This window comes from Phyllobates terribilis, unplaced genomic scaffold, assembly GCF_046119375.1.
Source record: "Phyllobates terribilis strain yellow unplaced genomic scaffold, ASM4611937v1 Scaffold_4__5_contigs__length_816908805, whole genome shotgun sequence".
NCBI lineage: Eukaryota > Metazoa > Chordata > Amphibia > Anura > Dendrobatidae > Phyllobates > Phyllobates terribilis.
The window spans coordinates 323,259,145-323,271,732 of NW_027362764.1; positions in this window are offsets into that span (position 1 = coordinate 323,259,145).

The following is a 12,588-nucleotide window of genomic DNA, read 5'->3' on the forward strand; positions in this document are numbered from 1 at the left end:
TCAGTGAGCGTTCCGATTTCAGTTCCAGGGCGATTCGCCCAATGGGTCCATGATATTTAGTCGTTTTCAGCCAATTTTCTGGATTTTTGAAAATGTCACTTTTTTGTGAAAACATCCACTAAATGAGGGAATAATATGTGTGAAGGTACCCCAGGAGAGTTCCAAATGTGTGTGGCTAGAACATATATCCCGCGGGGGTAAAATTGAAAAAAGTTGCAAAAAATTTTTTTTTGGACTGGCATTTTTCCGGCGTTTATCAGACTTTCAGATAGGGGAAATATCAGTGAGCTTTCCGATTTCAGTTCCAGAGCCATTCGCCCAATGAGTCCATGATATTTAGTCGTTTTCAGCCAATTTTCTGGAGTTTTGAAAATTTCACTTTTTTGTGAAAACATCCACTAAATGAGGGAATAATATGTGTGAGGGTATCCCAGGAGAGTTCCAAATGTGTGTGGGTAGAATATATATCCCACGGGGGTAAAACTGAAAACAGTTGAAAATTTTTTTTTTTTGTACTTAGTCATTTTTCCGGTGTTTATCACACTTTCAGATAGGGGAAATGTCAGTGAGCATTCTGATTTCAGTTCCAGAGCGATTCGCCCACTGAGTCCTTGATATTAAGTCGTTTTCAGCCAATTTTATCAATTTTTGAAAATGTCATTTTTTTGTGAAAATATCCACTAAATGAGGGAATAATATGTGTGAGGTTACACCAGGAGAGTTCCAAATGTGTGTGGGTAGAATATATATCCCACGGGGGTAAAATTGAAAAAAGTTGAAAAAATTTTTTTTTGGACTGTCATTTTTCTGGCGTTTATCAGACTTTCAGATAGGGGAAATGTCAGTGAGCGTTCCGATTTCAGTTCCAGAGCGATTCGCCCAATGATTCCTTGATATTTAGTCGTTTTCAGCCAATTTTCTGGATTTTTGAAAATTTCACTTTTTTGTGAAAATATCCACTAAATGAGGGAATAATATGTGTGAGGGTGCCTCAGGAGAGTTCCAAATGTGTGTGGGTAGAATACATATCCCACGGGGATAAAATTGAAAAAAGTTGAAAAACATTTTTTTTTTCAACTGTCATTTTTCCGGCGTTTATCAGACTTTCAGATAGGGGAAATGTCAGTGAGCGTTCCGATTTCAGTTCCAGAGCGATTCACCCAATGAGTCCTTGATATTTAGTCGTTTTCAGCCAATTTTCTGGATTTTTGAAAATTTCACTTTTTTGTGAAAATATCCACTAAATGAGGGAATAATATGTGTGAGGGTACCCCAGGAGAGTTCCAAATGTGTGTGGGTAGAATATATATCCCACGGGGGTAAAATTGAAAAAAGTTGAAAAAATTTTTTTTTGGACTGTCATTTTTCCGGCGTTTATCAGACTTTCAGAGAGGGGAAATGTCAGTGAGCGTTCCGATTTCAGTTCCAGAGCGATTCACCCAATGAGTACTTGATATTTAGGCGTTTTAAGCCAATTTTTTGGATTTTTGAAAATTTCACTTTTTTGTGAAAATATCCACTAAATGAGGGAATAATATGTGTGAGGGTACCCCAGGAGAGTTCCAAATGTGTGTGGGTAGAATATATATCCCACGGGGGTAAAATTGAAAAAAGTTGAAAAAATTTTTTTTTTGGACTTAGTCATTTTTCCGGCGTTTATCAGACTTTCAGATAGGGGAAATGTCAGTGAGCGTTCCGATTTCAGCTCCAGAGCGATTCGCCCAATGAGTCCTTGATATTTAGTCGTTTTCAGCCAAATTTATGGATTTTTGAAAATTTCACTTTTTTGTGAAAATATCCACTAAATGAGGGAATAATATGTGTGAGGGTACCCCAGGAGAGTTCCAAATGTGTGTGGGTAGAACATATATCCCGCGGGGGTAAAATTGAAAAATTTTTTTTTTTTGTGCTTAGTCATTTTTCCGGCGTTTATCAGACTTTCAGATAGGGCAAATGTCAGTGAGCGTTCCGATTTCAGTTCCAGAGCGATTCGCCCAATGAGTCATTGATATTTAGTCGTTTTCAGCCAATTTTCTGGATTTTTGAAAATTTCACTTTTTTGTGAAAATATCCACTAAATGAGGGAATAATATGTGTGAGGGTACCCCAGGAGAGTTCCAAATGTGTGTGGGTAGAACATATATCCCACGGGGGTAAAATTGAAAAAAGTTGCAAAAAATTTTTTTTTGGACTGTAATTTTTCCGACGTTTTATCAGACTTTCAGATAGGGGAAATATCAGTGAGCGTTCCGATTTCAGTTCCAGGGCGATTCGCCCAATGGGTCCATGATATTTAGTCGTTTTCAGCCAATTTTCTGGATTTTTGAAAATGTCACTTTTTTGTGAAAACATCCACTAAATGAGGGAATAATATGTGTGAAGGTACCCCAGGAGAGTTCCAAATGTGTGTGGCTAGAACATATATCCCGCGGGGGTAAAATTGAAAAAAGTTGCAAAAAATTTTTTTTTGGACTGGCATTTTTCCGGCGTTTATCAGACTTTCAGATAGGGGAAATATCAGTGAGCTTTCCGATTTCAGTTCCAGAGCCATTCGCCCAATGAGTCCATGATATTTAGTCGTTTTCAGCCAATTTTCTGGAGTTTTGAAAATTTCACTTTTTTGTGAAAACATCCACTAAATGAGGGAATAATATGTGTGAGGGTATCCCAGGAGAGTTCCAAATGTGTGTGGGTAGAATATATATCCCACGGGGGTAAAACTGAAAACAGTTGAAAATTTTTTTTTTTTGTACTTAGTCATTTTTCCGGTGTTTATCACACTTTCAGATAGGGGAAATGTCAGTGAGCATTCTGATTTCAGTTCCAGAGCGATTCGCCCACTGAGTCCTTGATATTAAGTCGTTTTCAGCCAATTTTATCAATTTTTGAAAATGTCATTTTTTTGTGAAAATATCCACTAAATGAGGGAATAATATGTGTGAGGTTACACCAGGAGAGTTCCAAATGTGTGTGGGTAGAATATATATCCCACGGGGGTAAAATTGAAAAAAGTTGAAAAAATTTTTTTTTGGACTGTCATTTTTCTGGCGTTTATCAGACTTTCAGATAGGGGAAATGTCAGTGAGCGTTCCGATTTCAGTTCCAGAGCGATTCGCCCAATGATTCCTTGATATTTAGTCGTTTTCAGCCAATTTTCTGGATTTTTGAAAATTTCACTTTTTTGTGAAAATATCCACTAAATGAGGGAATAATATGTGTGAGGGTGCCTCAGGAGAGTTCCAAATGTGTGTGGGTAGAATACATATCCCACGGGGATAAAATTGAAAAAAGTTGAAAAACATTTTTTTTTTCGACTGTCATTTTTCCGGCGTTTATCAGACTTTCAGATAGGGGAAATGTCAGTGAGCGTTCCGATTTCAGTTCCAGAGCGATTCACCCAATGAGTCCTTGATATTTAGTCGTTTTCAGCCAATTTCTGGATTTTTGAAAATTTCACTTTTTTGTGAAAATATCCACTAAATGAGGGAATAATATGTGTGAGGGTACCCCAGGAGAGTTCCAAATGTGTGTGGGTAGAATATATATCCCACGGGGGTAAAATTGAAAAAAGTTGAAAAAATTTTTTTTTGGACTGTCATTTTTCCGGCGTTTATCAGACTTTCAGAGAGGGGAAATGTCAGTGAGCGTTCCGATTTCAGTTCCAGAGCGATTCACCCAATGAGTACTTGATATTTAGGCGTTTTAAGCCAATTTTTTGGATTTTTGAAAATTTCACTTTTTTGTGAAAATATCCACTAAATGAGGGAATAATATGTGTGAGGGTACCCCAGGAGAGTTCCAAATGTGTGTGGGTAGAATATATATCCCACGGGGGTAAAATTGAAAAAAGTTGAAAAAATTTTTTTTTTGGACTTAGTCATTTTTCCGGCGTTTATCAGACTTTCAGATAGGGGAAATGTCAGTGAGCGTTCCGATTTCAGCTCCAGAGCGATTCGCCCAATGAGTCCTTGATATTTAGTCGTTTTCAGCCAAATTTATGGATTTTTGAAAATTTCACTTTTTTGTGAAAATATCCACTAAATGAGGGAATAATATGTGTGAGGGTACCCCAGGAGAGTTCCAAATGTGTGTGGGTAGAACATATATCCCGCGGGGGTAAAATTGAAAAAAGTTGCAAAAAATTTTTTTTTGGACTGTCATTTTTCCGACGTTTATCAGACTTTCAGATAGGGGAAATGTCAGTGAGCGTTCCGATTTCAGTTCCAGAGCAATTCGCCCATTGAGTCCATGATATTTAGTCGTTTTCAGCCAATTTTCTGGATTTTTGAAAATTTCACTTTTTTATGAAAACATCCACTAAATGAGGGAATAATATGTGTGAGGGTACCCCAGGACAGTTTCAAATGTGTGTGGGTAGAATATATATCCCACGGGGGTAAAATTGAAAAAAGTTGAAAAAATTTTTTTTTTGAACTTAGTCATTTTTCCGGCGTTTATCAGACTTTCAGATAGGGGAAATTTCAGTAAGCATTCCGATTTCAGTTGCAGAGTGATTCGCCCAATGAGTCCTTGATATTTAGTCGTTTTCAGCCAATTTTCTGGATTTTTGAAAATTTCACTTTTTTGTGAAAATATCCACTAAATGAGGGATTAATATGTGTGAGGGTACCCCAGGAGAGTTCCAAATGTGTGTGGGTAGAGTATATATCCCACGGGGGTAAAATTGAAAAAAGTTGAAAAAAATTTTTTTTTGGACTTAGTCATTTTTCCGGCTTTTATCAGACTTTCAGATAGGGGAAAAGTCAGTAAGCATTCCGATTTCAGTTGCAGAACGATTCGCCCAATGAGTCCTTGATATTTAGTCGTTTTCAGCCAATTTTCTGGATTTTTGAAAATTTCACTTTTTTGTGAAAATATCCACTAAATGAGGGATTAATATGTGTGAGGGTACCCCAGGAGAGTTCCAAATGTGTGTGGGTAGAGTATATATCCCACGGGGGTAAAATTGAAAAAAGTTGAAAATTTTTTTTTTTTGTACTTAGTCATTTTTCCGACGTTTATCACACTTGCAGATAGGGGAAATGTCAGTGAGCATTCTGATTTCAGTTCCAGAGCGATTCGCCCACTGAGTCCTTGATATTAAGTCGTTTTCAGCCAATTTTATGGATTTTTGAAAATGTCATTTTTTTGTGAAAATATCCACTAAATGAGGGAATAATATGTGTGAGGTTACACCAGGAGAGTTAAAAATGTGTGTGGGTAGAGTATATATCCCACGGGGGTAAAATTGAAAAAAGTTGCAAAAAATTTTTTTTTGGACTGTCATTTTTCCGACGTTTATCAGACTTTCAGATAGGGGAAATATCAGTGAGCGTTCCAATTTCAGTTCCAGAGCGATTCGCCCAATGAGTCCTTGATATTTAGTAGTTTTCAGCCAATATTTTGGATTTTTGAAAATTTCACTTTTTTGTGAAAATATCCACTAAATGAGGGAATAATATGTGTGAGGGTACCCCAGGAGAGTTCCAAATGTGTGTGGGTAGAACATATATCCCGCGGGGGTAAAATTGAAAAAAGTTGCAAAAAATTTTTTTTTGGACTGTCATTTTTCCGACGTTTATCAGACTTTCATATAGGGGAAATATCAGTGAGCGTTCCGATTTCAGTTCCAGAGCGATTCGCCCAATGAGTCCATGATATTTAGTCGTTTTCAGCCAATTTTCTGGATTTTTGAAAATTTCACTTTTTTGTGAAAATATCCACTAAATGAGGGAATAATATGTGTGAGGGTACCCCAGGAGAGTTCCAAATGTGTGTGGGTAGAATATATATCCCACGGGGGTAAAATTGAAACATTTTTTTTTTTTGTACTTAGTCATTTTTCCGGCGTTTATCAGACTTTCAGATAGGGGAAATGTCAGTGAGCATTCTGATTTCAGTTCCAGAGCGATTCGCCCACTGAGTCCTTGATATTAAGTCGTTTTCAGCCAATTTTATCAATTTTTGAAAATGTCATTTTTTTGTGAAAATATCCACTAAATGAGGGAATAATATGTGTGAGGTTACACCAGGAGAGTTCCAAATGTGTGTGGGTAGAATATATATCCCGCGGGGGTAAAATTGAAAAAAGTTGCAAAAAATTTTTTTTTGGACTGTAATTTTTCCGACGTTTATCAGACTTTCAGATAGGGGAAATATCAGTGAGCGTTCCGATTTCAGTTCCAGGGCGATTCGCCCAATGAGTCCATGATATTTAGTCGTTTTCAGCCAATTTTCTGGATTTTTGAAAATGTCACTTTTTTGTGAAAACATCCACTAAATGAGGGAATAATATGTGTGAAGGTACCCCAGGAGAGTTCCAAATGTGTGTGGCTAGAACATATATCCCGCAGGGGTAAAATTGAAAAAAGTTGCAAAAAATTTTTTTTTGGACTGGCATTTTTCCGGCGTTTATCAGACTTTCAGATAGGGGAAATATCAGTGAGCTTTCCGATTTCAGTTCAAGAGCCATTCGCCCAATGAGTCCATGATATTTAGTCGTTTTCAGCCAATTTTCTGGAGTTTTGAAAATTTCACTTTTTTGTGAAAACATCCACTAAATGAGGGAATAATATGTGTGAGGGTATCCCAGGAGAGTTCCAAATGTGTGTGGGTAGAATATATATCCCACGGGGGTAAAATTGAAAAAAGTTGAAAATTTTTTTTTTTTTGTACTTAGTCATTTTTCCGACGTTTATCACACTTGCAGATAGGGGAAATATCAGTGAGCTTTCCGATTTCAGTTCCAGAGCCATTCGCCCAATGAGTCCTTGATATTAAGTCGTTTTCAGCCAATTTTATGGATTTTTGAAAATGTCATTTTTTTGTGAAAATATCCACTAAATGAGGGAATAATATGTGTGAGGGTACCCCAGGAGAGTTCCAAATGTGTGTGGGTAGAACATATATCCCACGGGGGTAAAATTGAAAAAAGTTGCAAAAAATTTTTTTTTGGACTGTAATTTTTCCGACGTTTATCAGACTTTCAGATAGGGGAAATATCAGTGAGCGTTCCGATTTCAGTTCCAGGGCGATTCGCCCCATGAGTCCATGATATTTAGTCGTTTTCAGCCAATTTTCTGGATTTTTGAAAATGTCACTTTTTTGTGAAAACATCCACTAAATGAGGGAATAATATGTGTGAAGGTACCCCAGGAGAGTTCCAAATGTGTGTGGCTAGAACATATATCCCGCGGGGGTAAAATTGAAAAAAGTTGCAAAAAATTTTTTTTTGGACTGGCATTTTTCCGGCGTTTATCAGACTTTCAGATAGGGGAAATATCAGTGAGCTTTCCGATTTCAGTTCCAGAGCCATTCGCCCAATGAGTCCATGATATTTAGTCGTTTTCAGCCAATTTTCTGGAGTTTTGAAAATTTCACTTTTTTGTGAAAACATCCACTAAATGAGGGAATAATATGTGTGAGGGTATCCCAGGAGAGTTCCAAATGTGTGTGGGTAGAATATATATCCCACGGGGGTAAAATTGAAAAAAGTTGAAAAAATTTTTTGTTTGGACATTTTCCCGGCGTTTATCAGACTTTCAGATAGGGGAAATGTCAGTGAGCGTTCCGATTTCAGATCCAGAGCGATTCGCCCAATGAGTCCGTGAAATCTACTCGTTTTCAGCCAATTTTCATGATTTTTGAAAATTTCATTTTTTTGTGAAAATTTCCACTAAATGAGGGAATAATATGTGTGAGGGTACCCCAGGAGAGTTCCAAATGTGTGTGGGTAGAATAAATATCCCGCGGGGGTAAAATTGAAAAAAGTTGCAAAAAATTTTTTTTTTGGACTTGCATTTTTCCAGCGTTTATCAGACTTTCAGATAGGGGAAATATCAGTGAGCGTTCCGATTTCAGTTCCAGAGCCATTCGCCCAATGAGTCCATGATATTTAGTCGTTTTCAGCCAATTTTCTGGAGTTTTGAAAATTTCACTTTTTTGTGAAAACATCCACTAAATGATGGAATAATATGTGTGAGGGTATCCCAGGAGAGTTCCAAATGTGTGTGGGTAGAATATATATCGCACGGGGGTAAAATTGAAAAAAGTTGAAAATTTTTTTTTTTTTGTACTTAGTCATTTTTCCGACGTTTATCACACTTGCAGATAGGGGAAATATCAGTGAGCTTTCCGATTTCAGTTCCAGAGCCATTCGCCCAATGAGTCCTTGATATTAAGTCGTTTTCAGCCAATTTTATGGATTTTTGAAAATGTCATTTTTTTGTGAAAATATCCACTAAATGAGGGAATAATATGTGTGAGGGTACCCCAGGAGAGTTCCAAATGTGTGTGGGTAGAACATATATCCCACGGGGGTAAAATTGAAAAAAGTTTCAAAAAATTTTTTTTTGGACTGTAATTTTTCCGACGTTTATCAGACTTTCAGATAGGGGAAATATCAGTGAGCGTTCCGATTTCAGTTCCAGGGCGATTCGTCCAATGAGTCCATGATATTTAGTCGTTTTCAGCCAATTTTCTGGATTTTTGAAAATGTCACTTTTTTGTGAAAACATCCACTAAATGAGGGAATAATATGTGTGAAGGTACCCCAGGAGAGTTCCAAATGTGTGTGGCTAGAACATATATCCCGCGGGGGTAAAATTGAAAAAAGTTGCAAAAAATTTTTTTTTGGACTGGCATTTTTCCGGCGTTTATCAGACTTTCAGATATAGGAAATATCAGTGAGCTTTCCGATTTCAGTTCCAGAGCCATTCGCCCAATGAGTCCATGATATTTAGTCGTTTTCAGCCAATTTTCTGGAGTTTTGAAAATTTCACTTTTTTGTGAAAACATCCACTAAATGAGGGAATAATATGTGTGAGGGTATCCCAGGAGAGTTCCAAATGTGTGTGGGTAGAATATATATCCCACGGGGGTAAAATTGAAAAAAGTTGAAAAAATTTTTTGTTTGGACATTTTCCCGGCGTTTATCAGACTTTCAGATAGGGGAAATGTCAGTGAGCGTTCCGATTTCAGATCCAGAGCGATTCGCCCAATGAGTCCGTGAAATCTACTCGTTTTCAGCCAATTTTCATGATTTTTGAAAATTTCATTTTTTTGTGAAAATTTCCACTAAATGAGGGAATAATATGTGGGAGGGTACCCCAGGAGAGTTCCAAATGTGTGTGGGTAGAATAAATATCCCGCGGGGGAAAATTGAAAAAAGTTGCAAAAAATTTTTTTTTTGGACTTGCATTTTTCCAGCGTTTATCAGACTTTCAGATAGGGGAAATATCAGTGAGCGTTCCGATTTCAGTTCCAGAGCCATTCGCCCAATGAGTCCATGATATTTAGTCGTTTTCAGCCAATTTTCTGGATTTTTGAAAATTTCACTTTTTTGTGAAAACATCCACTAAATGAGGGATTAATATGTGTGAGGGTACCCCAGGAGAGCTCCAAATGTGTGTGGGTAGAATATATATCCCACGGGGGTAAAATTTAAAAAAGTTGAAAAAATTTTTTTTTTGGACTTAGACATTTTTCCGGCGTTTATCAGACTTTCAGATAGGGCAAATGTTAGTGAGCATTCCGATTTCAGTTCCAGAGCGATTCGCCCAATGAGTCCTTGATATTTAGTAGTTTTCAGCCAATTTTCTGAATTTTTGAAAATTTCACTTTTTTGTGAAAATATCAACTAAATGAGGGAATAATATGTGTGAGGTTACACCAGGAGAGTTCCAAATGTGTGTGTGTAGAATATATATCCCGCGGGGGTAAAATTTAAAGAAGTTGCAAAAAATTTTTTTTGGGACTGTCATTTTTCTGAAGTTTATCAGACTTTCAGATAGGGGAAATATCAGTGAGCGTTCCGATTTCAGTTTCAGAGCGATTCGCCCAATGAGTCCTTGATATTTAGTCGTTTTCAGCAAATTTTCTGGATTTTTGAAAATTTCACTTTTTTGTGAAAACATCCACTAAATGAGGGAATAATATGTGTGAGGGTACCCCAGGAGAGTTCCAAATGTGTGTCGGTAGAATATATATCCCACGGGGGTAAAACTGAAAACAGTTGAAAATTTTTTTTTTTTTGTACTTAGTCATTTTTCCGGTGTTTATCACACTTTCAGATAGGGCAAATGTCAGTGAGCGTTCCGATTTCAGTTCCAGAGCGATTCGCCCAATGAGTCCTTGATATTTAGTAGTTTTCAGCCAATATTTTGGATTTTTGAAAATTTCACTTTTTTGTGAAAATATCCACTAAATGAGGGAATAATATGTGTGAGGGTACCCCAGGAGAGTTCCAAATGTGTGTGCGTAGAATATATATCCCACGGGGGTAAAATTGAAAAAAGTTGAACATTTTTTTTTTTTGTACTTAGTCATTTTTCCGACGTTTATCACACTTGCAGATAGGGGAAATGTCAGTGAGCATTCTGATTTCAGTTCCAGAGCGATTCGCCCACTGAGTCCTTGATATTAAGTCGTTTTCAGCCAATTTTATCAATTTTTGAAAATGTCATTTTTTTGTGAAAATATCCACTAAATGAGGGAATAATATGTGTGAGGTTACACCAGGAGAGTTCCAAATGTGTGTGGGTAGAATATATATCCCGCGGGGGTATAATTTAAAAAAGTTGCAAAAAATTTTTTTTTGGACTGTCATTTTTCCGAAGTTTATCAGACTTTCAGATAGGGGAAATATCAGTGAGCGTTCCGATTTCAGTTCCAGAGCGATTCGCCCAATGAGTCCATGATATTTAGTCGTTTTCAGCCAATTTTCTGGATTTTTGAAAATTTCACTTGTTTGTGAAAACATCCACTAAATGAGGGAATAATATGTGTGAGGGTACCCCAGGAGAGTTCCAAATGTGTGTGGGTAGAGTATATATCCCACGGGGGTAAAATTGAAAAAAGTTGAACATTTTTTTTTTTTTGTACTTAGTCATTTTTCCGACGTTTATCACACTTGGAGATAGGGGAAATGTCAGTGAGCATTCTGATTTCAGTTCCAGAGCGATTCGCCCAATGAGTCCTTGATATTTAGTAGTTTTCAGCCAATATTTTGGATTTTTGAAAATTTCACTTTTTTGTGAAAATATCCACTAAATGAGGGAATAATATGTGTGAGGGTACCCCAGGAGAGTTCCAAATGTGTGTGGGTAGAGTATATATCCCACGGGGGTAAAATTTAAAAAAGTTGCAAAAAATTTTTTTTTGGACTGGCATTTTTCCGGCGTTTATCAGACTTTCAGATAGGGGAAATATCAGTGAGCTTTCCGATTTCAGTTCCAGAGCCATTCGCCCAATGAGTCCATGATATTTAGTCGTTTTCAGCCAATTTTCTGGATTTTTGAAAATTTCACTTTTTTGTGAAAACATCCACTAAATGAGGGAATAATATGTGTGAGGGTATCCCAGGAGAGTTCCAAATGTGTGTGGGTAGAATATATATCAAACGGGGGTAAAATTGAAAAAAGTTGAAAAAATTTTTTGTTTGGACATTTTCCCGGCGTTTATCAGACTTTCAGATAGGGGAAATGTCAGTGAGCGTTCCGATCTCAGATCCAGAGCGATTCGCCCAATGAGTCCGTGAAATCTACTCGTTTTCAGCCAATTTTCATGATTTTTGAAAATTTCATTTTTTTGTGAAAATTTCCACTAAATGAGGGAATAATATGTGGGAGGGTACCCCAGGAGAGTTCCAAATGTGTGTGGGTAGAATAAATATCCCGCGGGGGTAAAATTGAAAAAAGTTGCATAAAATTTTTTTTTTGGACTTGCATTTTTCCAGCGTTTATCAGACTTTCAGATAGGGGAAATATCAGTGAGCGTTCCGATTTCAGTTCCAGAGCCATTCGCCCAATGAGTCCATGATATTTAGTCGTTTTCAGCCAATTTTCTGGATTTTTGAAAATTTCACTTTTTTGTGAAAACATCCACTAAATGAGGGATTAATATGTGTGAGGGTACCCCAGGAGAGCTCCAAATGTGTGTGGGTAGAATATATATCCCACGGGGGTAAAATTGAAAAAAGTTGAAAAAATTTTTTTTTTGGACTTAGACATTTTTCCGGCGTTTATCAGACTTTCAGATAGGGCAAATGTTAGTGAGCATTCCGATTTCAGTTCCAGAGCGATTCGCCCAATGAGTCCTTGATATTTAGTAGTTTTCAGCCAATTTTCGAAAATTTCACTTTTTTGTGAAAATATCCACTAAATGAGGGAATAATATGTGTGAGGGTACCCCAGGAGAGTTCCAAATGTGTGTGGGTAGAATATATATCCCACGGGGATAAAATTGAAAAATGTTGCAAAAATTTTTTTTTTGGACTTAGACATTTTTCCGGCGTTTATCAGACTTTCAGATAGGGGAAATGTCAGTGAGCATTCCGATTTCAGTTCCAGAGCGATTCGCCCAGTGAGTCCTTGATATTTAGTAGTTTTCAGCCAAAATTCTGAATTTTTGAAAATTTCACTTTTTTGTGAAAATATACACTAAATGAGGGAATAATATGTGTGAGGGTACCCCAGGAGAGTTCCAAATGTGTGTGGGTAGAATATATATCCCGCGGGGGTAAAATTGAGAAAAGTTGCAAAAAATTTTTTTTTGGACTTAGTCATTTTTCCGACTTTTATCAGACTTTCA